This window comes from Fukomys damarensis, unplaced genomic scaffold (assembly GCF_012274545.1).
Source record: "Fukomys damarensis isolate Sample0158 unplaced genomic scaffold, DMR_v1.0_HiC HiC_scaffold_11, whole genome shotgun sequence".
Classification (NCBI taxonomy): Eukaryota; Metazoa; Chordata; class Mammalia; order Rodentia; family Bathyergidae; genus Fukomys; species Fukomys damarensis.
The window spans coordinates 15,334,021-15,351,735 of NW_022900923.1; the positions used below are offsets into that span (position 1 = coordinate 15,334,021).

The 17,715-nt window shown below is 39.1% G+C and overlaps 1 protein-coding gene across 1 annotated transcript in view; it reads left to right on the forward strand.

Annotated features, from left to right (window-relative positions):
* Positions 1–378: 378 nt before the first annotated feature.
* Prrc2c (proline rich coiled-coil 2C) overlaps positions 379–17,715 on the forward strand; it is an 80,448-nt gene continuing 63,111 nt past the window's right edge. Inside the window, exon 1 of the mRNA XM_033762087.1 lies at positions 379–570. The gene's annotated coding sequence lies outside the window, so the exon portion shown is untranslated. The remainder of the gene's footprint in view (positions 571–17,715) is intronic.

The window sequence follows — 17,715 nt, forward strand, 5'->3', positions numbered from 1 at the left end:
CAGTCTCTACATACCATGCCTTCCCTGCCTGGCCTCTACTTCAATAGGAACATCCCGTCAAACCACAGTTTGGATGAGTTCACACACTCTCCCACCAAATATATCTTTTCTCATGTTACTGTAGCATACCAATTTGTAATGTGGTCAGTTCAAGAGTCTCCGAAACGTCCTGAATTAAAGCTTCGCCCTGTAGCGATAACTCGGGTTGCAGGAACCCTTTCCTTCCAGGAGGAGGCACCGCCGCCTTCCGCTGTGGTGGCACCGCCGCCGCGGCTTCACGTGACCCGGCCGCCTCTGCGCCTCCGGAGGGCGGTCCTGCAGAGAGATTTGCTTTACGTACGTAGCGTCATGACGTAGTACGTAGGGGCTGGCTAGCCGCCATCTTGCTTCTTTTTCTTGCTTGCTCTCACCCTGGGAAAGCGGAGAAAGTGCTTTGGCGGTTTATCCGTCCGCAGCTTCGAATTTCCCAGTCCGGTGGCTTTTCAAGCCATCCGTCTAATCCCAATTTTCCTTTCCCCTGATAAGACCTCGGTGAAACTCTAGAAGTACGCAACCTGGACACCCTGGCGGGTAAGGAAAGCGAGGGCTTCGGGGCCGCGATCAAAGAGGGCCCGGCCCCGTCGGGAAGGGCCGGCGTGCGGCGGCCTGGGGCATGGGAGTCCGGGACCCGGGGCCTGGCCCCGGGAGTCTGTGGGCCACTGCGGGAGACTGCTGGACCGAGCATCTCCTTTCCGTTTGGTTTCCGTCTGCTCCGTGTCTGAGGAAGTCGGCCCGTGCTCCGGAGCGGGAAGCCGGAGTTGGACCCTCCCCATGTGGTCTGCAGCGGGAGTTGTGGCCGGTGGGTCCCCCCACCCGGTCCCCAGCCCGGCTGTGCTGCGGGATCGTGCACGGTGTCGGCTGAGCGAGGGGGGGTTCCATCCTGCCGGACTGTAGGCGCGCGGCGGTCCGCCCCCCCCCCGCCCCCACCCCCCCGCATGGTTTAGTTTGCGTCCATCAAACGACCCAAGGGCATGTCGGGGTCTTCTTGTTTATGTCTTCGTATTTAGTAATGGTAGGACTTGCAGGGAGCAATAAGTGAGCGTCTGGGTTAAAGACCTAATTCTGTGAGGCTCTTCTGGGAATCTGGACCAACCCTGCTTCCGCTGGAGACGTGCTACCCAGTTCCATTGGAGCGTTGGGTAATCTTTTCTCACGCTAGGCCGATGGCCACATCCCCTCAACTGCATGATGAATCCCCTTCAGCTGCTTCTTGTTTTAGAGATGGTATTAGTATTATTGGTGTTAGGTTGAAGGCGCTACTTTAGAATGGAAGTAAAGGGCATGGGGACCAGAAAGGATCATGATAATCAAGGATTGTTAACTTTGCACAAGAGCTCATGTAATTACTCTCAAAGAATGTGCATTTGTTTTGACTTGACTTTAAGATCTTTTGAGTGAGCCACAAATCTAACGTTTGCTGACTTATGTAGCTACCTCGATTTCGCATTGGCCCGTCTTCAGCTTAGATTCATAGATTTTTACCTCGGCAGAGAACTTGGAATCGTACAGTAGGCGGCTCTGCTGTAAAATTTTCGTTTGCAATGCACCAGAAGAATCGGAAAATTCTTAAGTGCTTGATAGGTTAGTCCTGCAAGTAAAAATATTGGGTGGTTTGAGCACCTACCGAGTCTAACTCCAGCATTTAAAAATAAAGGTTTAACCTCCCATGTTGGTGATTAAGATGCTGCTTTCACTGCAGCCATTTTTAGGTGTGTGTCATAGATGTACTGCAGCATCTTTGAGCTTCTCCCCAAATGCATTGATGCCCCCCAAAATTAGGAGTAGATTGGACTTTAGTTTTGTCTTTATCGTATAATCGAATAGTAATTCTCTAAAAATGGAATATCAGAGTGCGGGCTTTTTAAGTTTGGTGAGGCGGTATAAACCTGTATGTGTGGCCGTTAACCTGCATTCTTCGTACAGTAATAAGTCCTTTATATACGTTATCTTTTTAAATTCCTAGAAGTCTTTTAGGAAGGCACTCAATCCTCATTTTACAGATGAGAAAATGAAATCAGAGATTAATTTGACCAAGGTCACACAGCAGTAATTAATTGGTGGTACAGTACTGAATTCTGACCTATAAACCCAGAAGGGATGCCCTTAAGTCATCAGGCTGCTTCCTTGTTCCTTGTAATTCTGTAATCCTTGGTAATTTAGTAAAATACAGCGATATTAACTGATAGTTTTTCTTTACCTTGATGTCAGTATATGAACATTGTTGCATGTGAAGGTTACAGTGTTGCAAGTGTAAAATGGATTTTATCTACTTTGTGGGTGGCATAGAAGTTAACCTCTTCTGTTCTTTACTATTTAAAGTCCAATAAATGATTGAAATAACTTTGTATTATTACAGATACAACTTCTAAATTTTAGGATGTTATTGGTACACTATTCCCTCTTCTTTAAAATGGAGATAGTAGTAATAGCATCCCTTTAAGGCATACTGTGTATCGAATTTTAAGGTATATGTAAAGAACTTATTACTATGCCTAGTGCGTTTTAAAAGGCCAACTAATAACCAAGGGAGAAAAGTAGAATACCGAATTGGTAGAACAGAGTACTCATAAAAGCAATATGCAGTCTGTTTTCAGAATGGCGTGGGCTGGGGATTTAGCTCAGTGGCACTGGGCCTGCCATGCAAACACGAGGTCCTGAGTTCGAGCCCCAGTACTGCAAAAAAAAAAAAAAAAAGGCATGGCATATATCTTGCGGGGGGTGCTTACATACTCCCTCCACCCTTTACCAACTGGATTTTGTGAAAAGTTCTTCATTCTGTATAGTAAGTATCACTAAGAGCAGTACCTTGCTGAAAATGAAAAGATAGAGTTTCTCACTCCAGTGTCCCATCTCCTCTCTACTCCTGCCTTTCTGGTGAGTGCACCCCTAACACTCCTTTAGTTTTTATGTCAGTTAGGTGATGTACGCTATTCATGACATACTGTGGTCAACAAGAATTGATCATTGATAAAATTTGTAAAATAAATTTGTTCAGAACGATGTTCTTAAAGGAGATCCAATATTATATCTAAGTTATTACTAACAATTTCATTTTGGAAAGAGTTAGCACCTTATGAAAAGGGTCATGCAGTGAAAATTTGTCACTGTTAATTCTTGCTTAGAAAGTTAATGTTACTTTTCTGAGTCATCATCACATTTTAAACTCCCCAATAATAAATACCATTGATACTTCAGTCAGAACATCTTTGAGGACCAACGCATTCTGTGAAGGGCAACTTCAGTAAATTTTCTGTTGTGCTTTCTCCCCTTATAAAAGCTAAGTATAAACCTGTCTTTTTGCCAGTTGTATTCCTAGTCCTTATTTTGCTCTACATTAGTAGAATGCTAGTCATGTCATTTTGAGTAAGTGTCTTTGTGTATTTGCTGACTTCTCAAATGAGAGGTGTTAACTGAGTTTCAACAGAAAACTTGTTTGGCAGACAAGGTTGATGTATACTGAGTGATTTAAGAATCTGAAAATATTTCTGCCTGTGTGTTGTACTCACCCCTTTGTGGTGTTGCCAGTTACTAAACGTGAAAGAAGGGTGGGATGTAGTTAGCATTTGTAGAGCACATCTCTGGTAAAGAAACACTATTGGCTATTATGTATGTTGCATGCTGTCTGATTTTTTTTTTTAACTTTCTGTGTTTCCTTCTTTGTCTTTTTCTTTACTAAACTGTTTATGTCATCACCTAGTATGCGGTTGGTATATATAAAGACATTATTGAGTGTTAGAAATGCAAAAGAACAGATCTATGACAAAGGTTAACTGACCAAAGGAGTATTTCTCAGTCTTCTCAGCCCTTTATTTACCCATTAGAATTGGGTCAAGAGAACCTTTAAAGGTGTTTCTATAATATGCATTGTGAGATTTATTTGCATCAGACTTTCCTTAATTTTTAGTTTTACTCACAGACATTAAAGATTCTTTCAGTTTTGTAATGATTCTTTTAGTTTAATTGTAATGATTCTTTCAGTTTTCTAATGAATTAGAAGAATGTAGCTTTTGATTACCACTGCCAAGTTGTTCACAGTTTTAAGGGTAAATGTTAAAAATTATATTGGGACTGGGGATTTAACTCGGTGATAAAGTCCTTGTCTAATATACATGAGAGTCTGGGTTTGTACCACCAAAAAAAAAATTTGTGGATGTGTGTGTAGGCATATGCATGTGTGTGTGTACACATATATGTATATATGGGGGGGGTGGTCTCTGGATTCATGCCAGAAGCTGAAAACAAAGGTGTGTAGGAGGGCAAGGGAAATTTGATGCAGAAAATCCATACACAGAAAAAATGCCTATTGTACCAATTGAGTACCTTGTTGGTTAAAATAAAGGCATGGTAACTAAGAGATCGAGAATTATTACAATTTTTTGAGCTGGGGGTATAACTTAATGGTGGATTACTTGCCTACCATGAGCAAGGCCCAAGTACTGCCAAAAAAGAATTTTGTTGAATATTTAACTGTACCCAAGCATTGAGCTAAGAATATTTGCGGCTCTCTGGGGGGACCCCGTCCCGCGGGGAATAGGAGGTGAGAGCCGCCTCTTATTCGTGGGTCATCAGAGGCCGATCCGATCTTGAATGTCTGTGGAGGAAATCTTTAAGAAGTTAGAGTACACGGCCCAAGTCTGGTTTCTGATCAAAGGCGCTTTATTGGCTCAGCAAAACGATTATATACTGTTATCCCAGGGGGAAGGTTCAGCAAGCTTATTGGACAGTTCAAACAAATCAATCACATGAGTCACTCAAGCATTTAACCATACAGCAATCAGTATTTTACCAAATGTGGGGAGGGGTAAGTGGGAAGGCATACATCAACAGTTAACCCTATGCAATCTTTAACTTCACAATCCCTAGGGGCAAGTAGGACAGGGAAATACCACCTGCTTCCTGCTCCAGATCCCGTGACCCTGTGGTTAGCACAAAGGGCTATTTTTTCTGTAAGATTTCCTGTTTGCCCAGGGGCTAAACCTGCCAAAAGTCACGTATGTAGTCTAGTGGGATTTTTCCACCGAGGCAAAGGCTAAGGTTGAGGGCAGCCATCTTATGCAGGCCCAAGCAGTCTCTCACAGTTCCCCCTTCTCTGTATAAAATTAAGCAAGATTAGGGTGGAGGGCTCATGTCTTAGGCTACTTGATGTGCCTCCGGACCTGGACGTGATGCATAGGTGTTCCAGCGAGTCACGCTGCCCCCAGGTACCGGCATCAAGCTAATCCCGTCGGAGACATCTCCACAGCCTGGAGCAGAGCGAACGACGGCGTTCAGCCATCTGTTCAAATTCTACAAAGCTTAGGGGTTGGAACCCATGGTCACCAGCGGGCTGGCTATTTTCAGGGTCCTGAGAGGAGAGCTGCTGGTAGTGCACTTGTATGGAGTGTTTGGTGGCCTCATCAACCTGGTTCTTAACAAAACTCGTGAGGCGGCGGAATGCCCATGGGCCAAAGGAAATCAACAGCATAAAGCCAATAAAGGGTCCTAGAAGGCTGGGTAACAGGGTGGACAGCCAGGGGGAGGTAGAAAACCAATTTTGATACCAAGATTCGTCCTTTTCCCGTTGCCTCTGCCTTTGTTCGAGGCTTTCCTCAACCCTTCTAATGCTATCATCCACCAGGCCCAGTTTATCTTTAAAAAAGCAACATTCTTAAAGAAGGGGGTTGGGGCCAATGGCAATGGGTTTGAACTGAGGTGGTTCTTTCAAAAGCCTGATGGAAAAGGTGAGACCCGGATCACGGCCGCTGATGTAAAGGCGAAGGCCCCACTCAACCTGAGTCCAGTGGTATTGTTTGCCTGGCATGGTGGTGCACGCCCATAATCCCATAAAACTAGTTTGGATTACAGTGAGCTCCAGGTTGACACCCATAATCCCATAAACCCAGCCTGGATTACATAGTGAGCTTAGCCTGGATTACACAGAGAGCTCCAGGTCAATCTCATCTGCATAGCTGAGACCCTCATCTCAGAAAAGCCAAATAGAGTCATAGATTGTGTCAATGCCTCAATGGTAGAAGTTACTTTTCCAATGTCAAATGCCAGCGGGCTCCCACAAATATTTTGGGGGATTATCTCTTTCTATGCTGTGATAGGTCTGGGAGATCCACTGTGCTGTTAGAAAACAGATTTGGCCAGGCATGGTGGCACACACCTGTAATCCCAGCACTTGGGAAACAGAGGCAGGAGAATTGCTGTGAGTTTGAGGTCTCCAAAAAAAAATAAATAAATAAATAAAAGAAAACATTTAAATAGATGTAAGTAGTAATTTGTTCACGGTTACTTAGATAGCAGGTGATAGCAATGGGATTTGAATCTTTGACCCATAGCCTTAGTACTTAACCTAGGTTTCCTAGTGGTATTTCCCAGACTAAAGTGAGTCACAATTTTTGCTTTATCTTCAAACTGTTACTTAATACTTTACTTTAATTCAACTTGCTTTTTTTGTTTGGTTGGTTGGTTTTTTTGGATGGGGGTTTTTGTTATTTTTTGTGTGTGTGTGTTTGAGACAGGGTCTCACTGCTGCCTTTGAACTCACTATATGTAGCCCAGGCTGGCCTCAATTCATGGAAATGCTCCTTCCTGTCTCTTGTGTGCTGAGATTACAGGTGTGCACCACCCCTGGCTCAACATGCTGTTTTTTAATTCAGTGAATATAAAATAAAATTTGACATAATTTGGTCTTAGCTTTCCCCTCTCCTCTCTGTGTTTTAAAATAAACATATAATTTTATGTTCCTCTATAGTCCACTTAAAATCATCTGATACATCCCTAGGCCTTTGCACTCTACCCTTTGGGACACTACTCCTTTAGGAAATAAATGCTGCATAAAATCAGGCAGCAGTTGCAGTTAAAGTAGGCCAGAAATGATGAATGTCTAGAATGGAATAGAGTCATCAAAAAAAATGGCAGCATTACAGATATAGAGATATAAATTGGAGTTTTAACATACCGGGGACAACCATTTCCATGATACACTGCAAGGAAGTAGGTTTATTTGGGTGAAGAAATGAAATAGGATGTCTAGGTTAATCTGTGGCAAGAGAATGAGAACAAGTGAATAAGTCATTACAGAAAAGCAAGCAGAAAAAAAAAATTAATCTGAAAATAGAGTTATCTGAGCCAGAAGTTTTGTAGAGTTCAGAAAAATGAAAAGCAGCCTTTGAATTTGGCTGAGACATCTTTGATGACCATAAAATAATTTAAGTCAAGTAATGAGGATGAAAGGTTAAGGGAAAGGATGGGGGGATAAGTAGAGAGCCCTTGATTTTTAGGTTTGTGTGGTTGCCTGTGAAGTTTTAAAACTTAAGTCTACGCCGAGTGTGGTGGTGCACTCGGGAGGCTGAGGCAGGCGGATCACTTGAGTTCGAGACCAGCCTGGGCTACATAATGAGTTCCAGGTCAGTCTCAACTACATAGTGAGACCCTGTCTCAAAAAACCAAAAAATAATAATATTAATACTACTACTAATAATAAAACAAGTCTAGTTCTAGATATCACGTTTACCAACATGGAGTCTTGACCACCTAAAAGGCAAAATAGAACCAGAGGAAAGGGAAAATAAATTCCAGTGAGTTTGAATCTTGAATCTGCAAGAGATGGTTGCCCTTGTGAGAGGGAAATGGCTACCTAGAGAAGTTAGTTTCCTCCCCTCTTTTTCCCAGTTGATAATCTGAAACTTCAGGGCTGCTGTATATGGTTGTATGGTTTGTGAACCACACAAAGGTACCAGGCTGAATGAGGCAACAAGACCTGAGGTCCAGCCCTTGTTCTGTTTACCTTAATTTAGGCCTCCCGGAAGGAACTACCACCCTCCCTTCCCTTTCCTCCAAGGTAACAGCTCCTCACCAAGAAGAGTACCTGTGCCTTTCCAGAAGAATGTATTTTTCTGTTGTCACAAAGGATCTATGGAGGCCAGTGGCTCCTGTGTAGGGTTCCGTGGGGGAAACATATTAAGAATACATTTAGAACAGCATCAAAAACAATTGGGAGACTGGAGAAATGGTCGCTAAGGAACAAAAAGCTTTGAGGTTTTTACTAAGACAGATTAAGTAGTTAAGCAAGTAGAGAATTAAAGTTTTTCTAATGTATTTTAAAGATAAGTATTATAGTGTGTTTTTAGTGAACGTGAAATAAATACTATACATCATTTATTGAATATTAAGGAGACTAGAGAATATATGAGTAAAATTGTTATACAGTATTCAAATACAATTTTTGAGTTTTAATTAAAATTTAGAGTTTGAGCAATTTGACACTTGTAGTTTGGTCTGTATTTTAAGCAACTTTGATGTTAGCTTCAAATGAATAGATCTTAATTGAGGAAGCACAATATTGGAGGTACAGAATTACTTCTGAAGGTTGGGGAAATGGAATAGATAGAGAAATTTTAGTTTCAAAATAGGAAAACAATGGGCCGGGGATTTAGCTCAGTGGTTCCACCGCCTGCCTTCCAAGTACAAGGTCCCAAATTCATTCCCCCATACCAAAAACAAACAAACAAAATAGGCAAATATATTATTTAAAAGGAGGCTTTTGATAGAGGTGAAGGTTAATTATATTGATACATGTTTTTAAATTTATATTAAGAAAATTGGAGTTTTTTGTGTGTATTTCTGTTTTAATATATACAGATTTATAGGCCAAGGATGTAGCTCAGTGGTGCCACCTGCCTCACAAGTGCAAGGTCCTACGTTCAATCCCCAGTATCAAAAAAATAAAATACATACAGATTTATGTAGCTCCCACCACAATTCAGATTCTACTTGTAAAAAGATAGAATATCTCCCAACTATAGACAATAATTTTCTTAACATTTTGGAGGCAAGGAAAGTATTTTTCCTGATGAACTGTTTAACAAAGATGGGCAAAGCCAGGCAATTTCTACATGAGCAGATTGGTTTGCTGAGTAGAAAGAAAAAAATAATTGTAGTTATATTTATATTCAACTTGAATATGGAAAGAATGAAAGTAGAAAGTGAGAATAAGAGTTAAATTTAATATGTCTGAAGCCAAGCATGTCAATGGTAGAGAAATAGAATTAATGACTCGGTGAAAGGGATTCTTTACACCTTGAGCCAGGCATGAGGGTGCACACCTATAATCCCAGTTCTGGAGGCCAAGGCAGAGGATTGCTTTGGTTTGAGGCCAGCCCAAACTACCTGGCAAGACGCAGTCTCAAAAACAACAACCCAACCTTAAAGATACTACTTTAGTTATAGAAAAGATTTAGACTAACTAATGATGTTGAATGAACATCTCTTTTTACACCATAATATCCAAATTTAACATCATTGGTTTCCAAAAAATAAGATTGACTAGAAAATCGCTTCTTTTGGGTTTATTTGTACTTTTAAAATATTAATTACCATCTAATTCTTATTACTGTTATACACTATTCTGAGTGCTTCATACACGTTTATTGAATTTTAGGATTATATTCAAGTGGATATTATAAGCCATGGGTGAGAAAAAAATGAATTTGTTGATTAAGTGATGTATCTATGGTTATATTAGAGCTGAAATTTAAACAGAATTTTAAGAGAAGTAGTTGTGTAACATGAACAATTAAAATACAAATTGTCAACAAGAAGACCTGGCATTCACCTCATCAAACACATGGTATACACAGAAACTTAACTTTCCTAGAACAGTGTTTTTCAGTGTAGATTTGGTAGCCACATTGCTTTTCTGATGGTTAAGGCTTTCTTTTGTTTCAGAAACTTAATTCACATGTTTGAATTTCCAAGAATAGCCTGTGGCCTTGTACAATAGATTAGAACACTTAACAGATTTATTGGTATTATACTTTTTAAAAGATATGACGGTTTTTAATGTTTTAATGTGATGCTGTTTGTAGTAAAGGTAACAATGATATTCTTTTGAGGGGGGAGGGTACTGGGGATTAAACTCAGGACTTTGTGTTTGCATGGCAGGTGCTGTGCCGCTGAGCTAAATCCCCAGCCCATGATATTCTTAGCTGTATTATTGTTGCAGCAAATCAGTCTCAAAACCACTGGGTGTACCCCCACAAAAAGAAAGGGTAAATGTTTGAGGTAATGGATATGCTAATTACTGTGATATACATATGTGGAAATGTCACATTATTTCTCATAAATATGTTCAATTAATGTGTAAAGGTGGAAAATTTATTATTTTTGTTGTTCATGATACAAGTCTCAGTGTGTTGTTAAAAGTAGCCTCAAAGGCCAGGGATTTAGCTCAGTGGTTCTGCCAACTGCCTCTAAAACTCAAGGTCCATAGTTCAATCCCTGGTACCCCCCCCCCATAGGCTCAAATGCCTCATTCCCCTGGCTCAGCTTCCCAAATAGCTCATGTTGTCTTCATAGGCACGATGCACTGCACCTGTGTAAAAAGGTACGTGTGTATTTTTAAATATACATTTGATGTTATTCTACACTTTAGAATTACTAATCGATTATAACAGATGGAAAGGCCTTAGAAGTTGACCAGTTCATCTTAACCTAAACAATAATGATCTTTATAGTTATTTCTTGACTAAGACATGCCTTGCTTTTGCTTAGATGCATCTCATGATCAGATCTCTAGACAGATAACTTTCATGAGATACAGATAAATGAATCTTTTTACTTTATCTTTTTTTAAGCCCTCAGTAGTCCCACTTTCCTGTCATTTCCTTATTTTATTTGGTTGTTTCTCTTACACTCTTACTCTCGTTCTCATTCTTTAAGTTTCCACAAGTGAGAGGGGAAACATGCAATACTGGGCTTTTATGATGGCTACTGGTTCCATTCATTTTTGTGGAAATGAAACTGACGTGATTTCATTCATCATTATGGCTGAAATTCTCCATGGAGTGTGTAAGTGTGCGTGTGTGTGTGTGCCATTTTTTCTTAGTTCTTTGTTGAATCAGCACCCAGGCTGATTCCATTACCTTGGCTATTGTGAATAATACCACAGTAAACACAGGTATACTGTATATATGCTGACTTTCTTTCAAATAGATACCCAGGAGTTCTATAACAGGATCACATAGTAGTTCTATTTTAGTTCTTTCAGGAACCTCCATACTTTTTCCCATACTCTGCTGATTTACATTACCAAAATAGTGTAAAAGGTTTCTTTTGTTTGTTTGTTTATTTGTTTGTTTTTTGAGACAGGGTCTCAATGTGTAGTTCAGACTACCCTGGAACTCACTTTGTATCCTGATCTGGAACTCAGCGATCCTCCTGCCTGAGCCTCCAGAGTGCTGGGATTACAGGTGTGCACCACCACACCCAGCAAAGGTTTCTTTTTCTTCATATCTTCTGCAGTATTTTTTTTATAATAGCCATTATGTCTAGAATGACATAGGTTCACAGTTTTTATTTGATTTTCCTGATGACCAAAAATGTTAAGCTTTGTTTTTTCACATATTTATTGGCCATTTAACTTATTTTGAGAAGTATCTATTTAGATCTTTTGCTCATTTTGATTGGATTTTGCTCTTTTATTCATTTTGGAGGGTCTCTATATACCCTGAATATCAATCCTCACAGCTTTTTTTTTTAAACAAAGAAGCTGTTAAGTATCTTTTCACTAATTATTATTAATCACCCCCCAGGAAAATAGAAAAGGCCCTGGGGCTGTGGATGGGAGGGAGAAGCTAAGATACACCCTTCTAGAAGCATACTTCATGGCATTGGACACAAACTCTGTGCTTCACCAAAATTATATATCATTTCACAGCTCTTCGGGTTGCCTGGCAAATTGTGAAAGTAGAGAATCCTCAATTCTATTTTTAAATAACTTGTTTCCATTTATGGCTAACAACAGTTGGAAAGTTTTTTCTTTGTATGCAGCCTAGTTCGTGCTTATCTAAATGAAGCCTGCAGTTGGGTGTGGTACTCTAAACATAGTGTGATACAAAATTCAGTGGAACCTTACAATTTCAAGTCTCTACAGTATTGCATTTGTATTAAAGCGACAAGTTGTATAAAACTGTGCTGTCACAAAGCTAGAACCTTTTCTGATAAACAGGATGGTTGTGTATTCTGTATTTTTGGCATTTGGTGTTTTTGGTTTCTGTTTTCATTTTGATATTAACTATATTGCCCAGGCTGGTATTGAACTCCAGGCAATCTGTGTGATTTGAGCCTCCTCAGTAGCTGGGACTACAGGTACCCACCACTGCACCAAGTTTTGAACTATGACTGTGTCATTAGTTATTCTTTAGTTCATCCTAACATTCCAAGAGCTTTTTAACTTTTACAAAGTCATTAAGTACATTGCTACTGTCTCATATATGTTATTTCATATGCCATATCTGCCTTCCAAGTCTTTATCTTGGTTATTGACGAAAGACCTTGAAAAGGACAGTGTTCAGCATAGTGGTTATTCAGATCACATTAATCATCCCTCAGGATCCAAGGGGGATTTATTCCAAAACTCCCACACCAAAATCTGAATGCCCAAGTCCCTTATGTAGAAGTAAAATGATACATTTGCATGGTTGAATCCATGAATGTGAAACTTGTAGGTAGAGGGCTAACTAGTTCATACTGTGACAACTTTCTTTAAGCATAAAATGATTTTCCACTTAAAATATCTGAGATTCTAATTTATTTAAGGAAAAGTTTGTAACGACAATACTGTTTTTAAACAAAGCATAGGCAAGGAGGAAAGTGAATCAACTTTTTTAAGATTTGTTTTATGAATATAGATTGGCTGAGAACTAGGAGAAGCATTAATGTTTGGCTTTTTAAATTTTAAATGGACAATTTAGTTAAAATTTGATAAAATGCTGTTTTCTGAGTCAGTAGAGTCCCCCCACCCCAGCTTGGCTCTGGTGCCATATCAAAATATTATAGATGACTGAATCAATTTATTTCTCAAAGTTTTAGAGACTGGAAATCTGAAGTAAGTGTGTCAGCATGGTCCACATCTCTTATTGCCTGTGGCCCCTTCTTACAGTGTTTCCCATGACAGTGAGAGCTCTTTTCTGTAGTAAGGGCACTAGTAACCCTCATTCTAAACCTAATTTAATTATCTCCCACGCTTCTGCTTTCTAATTACTTGCACATTTATTTTAGTGTGTTACACTTGAATTTTGGGAGTGTACAAATCAATCCCTCTGCATCTTCACCCTGTTTTACAGTAAATGGTGCATTGATTCTTAAGCTTTTTATGTTATTGTACTTTCAAATGACTTTTGTTGTTGTTGTTCTTCGATACAGGGTCTCTCTGGGTAATCTAGGCTAACATTGCATGTGCTGTCTGTCACACCCAGCTTCAGAATGACATTTGCTAATCAAGATTCACTGTTTTGTTTCCATAATATTTTACCCTTGCTATTTTGCTTGGTATTATAATAGTGATTTGGTAATGAATACTTGAATCATTTAGCATTTCTAAATGGTTTTTTAAATAACATGTTATTTCTTGTTACATTGCTCAGGAATTTTTGTGTTCTATTATGAAAACTGACTTTTTTTTTTTTTTTTTGAGGCAGGGTCTCACTATGTAGTTGAGACTGCCCTGGAACTCACTGTGTAGCCCAGGCTGGCCTTGAACTCAAAGCGATCCTCCTGCCTCAGCCTACCAAGTGCTGGGATTACAGGCGTGTACCACCACGCCTAGCCAAAAACTGATTTTTCTTATGAAATTATCATGGATACTGGCTTTCAGGTCAGCCTGGATTTAATCCTAGCACCACCACTTTCTGGCTATGTGTTTTTGACAACTTACTTTATTTCTCTAAGGTTATTTCTTCATTACTAAGTTTTGATGATTTAAGCTTTAAGCTCTTAGTCCTGATCTAGTCTTTTTACGTACACTGTGCTACATCTGTAAACTTTTATAGACCTCAGTTTTTTAAAATTGGGCTTCAGAAGACATTGTTAAAATGTATAGAATTCAGTGTTGTTTAATGTAAAAAGTGGGAGAAATAAATGTCAAAGATACTCAAGGTTTTAAGACTAAAAGTCAGCAAATGCTTATGCGGAAGTTGGAGGTGAACATGTCAGGGAGAGCAGATTGGTTTTGATTTGGGGGGAAATAATTTCATTTTACAGAAAAATTGAAAAAAAAATAGTAAATAGAAAAATAATCTGTGGGCTGGGGATTTAGCTCAGTGGTTCCACCCCCTGCCTCGCAAGCCTAAGGACCTGAGTTCAATCCCTGGTACCAAAATCAACATCATCATCATCATCATCACCATCTATAGTAAGTTTGATTTGTTGTAAGCACTTATTAATACTATTTTTATTGACAGGTTTTAGTCTTGCTGAAATTGCCAGTCTCTTGGTTGTCCTCTTAGTCCATTCACTATGCTCTAACAAAATATCTGAGACAGAATTGCTTCTCACAGGCTGGGGATTTAGCTCAACAGTTCGGTGACCTGCCTTGCAAGCGCAAGGACCAAGTTCAATCCCCGGTACCAAAAAAAAAGAATTACTTCTCACAGTTCTAGAGGCTGGAGAGCCCAAGTGTGAGGTCCAGTCAAGGCATATGATGAGATCCAGAGTCTTTGCCAGGTGGCATCTTCAATATTGTGTCCTCACTCAGAAATGTGGATGGAAAGGCAAAAGAGGCCCGATTTCCTCCAGCCCCTTTGTAAGAGGCACTCATCTCATCCTCATGGCCTAATCATCTCCTAACGGGCACCATCTCTTAATAGTTATCGTTGCATTGAGGCTTAAGTTTCCGCATCAATTTTGGAGGATACACAAACATCCTAAACCATTGCAACTTTCACTCCAGTAATTCTTTTGGCAGTATCTTCACCTTCCTTTTATTTATACATGTCTGGCACGATGCTGCTCTGATTCAATCCAGCTGCTCTTGGGCTTCCCACCACTCTTTTCTTCCTAGGCTAAACATTGGATAGAATCTTAACTGCACAGATCGGAAATATATATACCTACTTCTATCAGGTTTTCAATGCTGCTTACCAAAGCCTTTTTCTCATAATTGTTGTCTTTTCTATCTTTCTAGCCTCATTCTAAACTATTTCTATTCAGTGGAAGAGGACAGCAAGTCAAAATCTTTGCCCAGCAGTGCCTGGTGTATGATAGGCATTAAGTTACATACTTAGTGAGTAGGGAATAAATTTTGTTTCTTTGAAGTTGTTGAGAAACTTGTGTGATGCTTTGGTCTATAAGCAACTTAAAATGTGTATCTAAAGGTAGTATTGCTTGAAGGAAAGTTTTGAGGGTTAGCCTCACTTCTGAGGTTTGCAGCAGTGAACTGTAGATGATGAACTGGCCAAAGGAGAAAGCCCATAGGGATAGAAGCCTTGGCAACAAAGAATGGGAGGAGAACAGTGAGGCTGAAAGCTATACCTGTGGGCTTTGTACTTGATTTCTCAAAAAGGAAAAATGAGGCTATAATGGTCAACAGAGTTGTAATATTTAGAAACTAGAAAGATAATTGTATTTAATTTGGCAAATTGCAATTTACTAAAGTGCAGATTATTTTTTCTGAATATAAGATGTTAAATATGTTAATAGTATTATAAATGTTATACTATTTAAGATGTTAATTGTTTAATATCTTCAGTATTGAAAACTATAGTTTTGGGGGCTGAAGGAATTTTAGAGACCATAGCTAATCTTTTTTTATTTTTTGGTATCAGGGAATATAATTCAGGGTGCGAGGCAAGCACAGTACCACTGAGCTAAATCCCCAGCCTTCTTTTTACAGCTATGGAAACCACTTACACTTTATGAAACTGGTGGTGGTGGTACACTGTTCAGTGTCATCCTTTCATTTTGCAAGGTTGCAATTATTATGACAAACTATTGCTTACTGTATTTCTTTTAGACTTTTTGAAAATGATCTGCTTGCTTTAAAAACAATAGTTTTCCCCCTTCCCTTTTATTTCTTTTATTTTCTTTTTCCCCAAAGAAACACCCTGTTACAAGACAAGTACATTTTTGTCGTTAAGAATTTTTAAAATGCAGATGTACATGTTTTGTTATATCTAGTTTAAATGGGAAATGCTGGTTTATTTTTTTAAGCTAGCATTGGTCATAGAACCTTGAATTTTAGATAATGATTGCTTTCTCTTAAACAGTAAAGCAAAAGTGTTATTCAAAAGGCTTTGCTTTTGCAGACTGACTCAGCCATTAATGATTTAGATTTTTAGGTACATAGTAATAAGCAAGATGGTACTATAGAAGAATCAGTAACATATTAGAAATAGGAAAAACTTTTTTCAGATTTAGAAGTGATACAGGTAGAAGATAAAGTTCCTTTTCCCTGTAACTATGCTGATATGTTTTTAAATCAAAGCTAGCAAGCTGAAGACAAATGCTTTACTGAGCTTGCTGTTTCATGGGCCTTTGAATTACTGATTATTTAAGTTATACCATTCAGTCACTTAAGATCAGGTTATATGAATGCAGCCATGTGGTCATATGAGTGCAGCCACTAGATTTTTGATTTTTGTTCCCTCCCCCTGTGGCTCATTATGTCTTGATGGCATTTTGAAAAAACACAAAGGCAGTATTTATCCCACGTTAGCAGGCTCTCAATAGTGGCTCTATTTTAGACACACTTAAGGAGCTTTTCAAAGAATATTATTGCTTTTGTGGCTCCAGAAATTCTACTTAAAATTCTGTTTTATTTGTTTAGCATTGGTCCCTGGCAGGCAACATTTTGTAAGGCCTTGTGTTTTCCTATACAGCCTGGGTTGACAACCCCTGATGGATTTTTTTTTTTTTTTTTTTCTTGTTCAGACAGATCTTTTGGACTTCACCATCTATCAAAACTCTCTTCCTCTTTCAGTGTCCAGTTCAAAGGTATAGAATAGAGAAGGATATATGTTGTCCCTTGCAAGCAGTGTTAGGTGTGGGTTAGATTTCCATGCAAGTGCACAAAAATTAGAGGTTTATGAACCTTGGATGCAAGGTTGACAGTGATGTGATAAATGTTCAGTGAAAGTTCAAGTAGTTATGTATATATGTTTATATATTACTTTTTCTGATATTTGTGTGTTGCCCAGCTGTACATTTGACTGCTGGAAAACACTACACAAAGTGAAACTGCAGACAGGATAGGTAGCCTGCTATGTAGGTCTTCAATAAACAAGTTTCAAAATATGAATCATTTAACAACTGACCTGTATTATAAATTTTTATCATATACCATCTTGCAAAGATTGCAGGTAGCCTTGTATTTTGCACATCCATGCTAGTATTCAGGGTAAAATCACAGCTTAAGTATACCTTTATGCTTAGGAGATTTTTCTATTAGTATCTGTTCTGTTTGTCTTTATATGCATATGTGTGTTTGTGCCATTTTTTGTCAGTGTTAGACTGGACTGAGGTTTCTTTCCTTTCCATCAAGTGCTGGCAGACTCTGTAAAGGATGAAATAATAGTAATTATGAAAGTTGGGAGTGTCATTCAGCTACCCTTTTTTTCTTTCTTCCTTTTCCTAGTTCTGGGTATTTAATCAAAGGCCTTGCAGTTGATGAGCACACATTTTTTTACTGAGCTGTACCCCCTGACAGCTAACTTCCCCCATCCCCCGAAAAAGCTAGGTTTTTAAATATCAATTTTGTAGCTTCATTCTGTTTTTTTCTTCTTTCCTACTTTAGTTGGCAAACTTTTTAAACTTAACTGTTTATCTAGTAATTAAAGGATTTAAGAGTCAGGGATGTAGCTCAGTGGCACTGTGCCTGGCTGGCAAGCACAAGGTCCTGAGTTTAATCCCTGG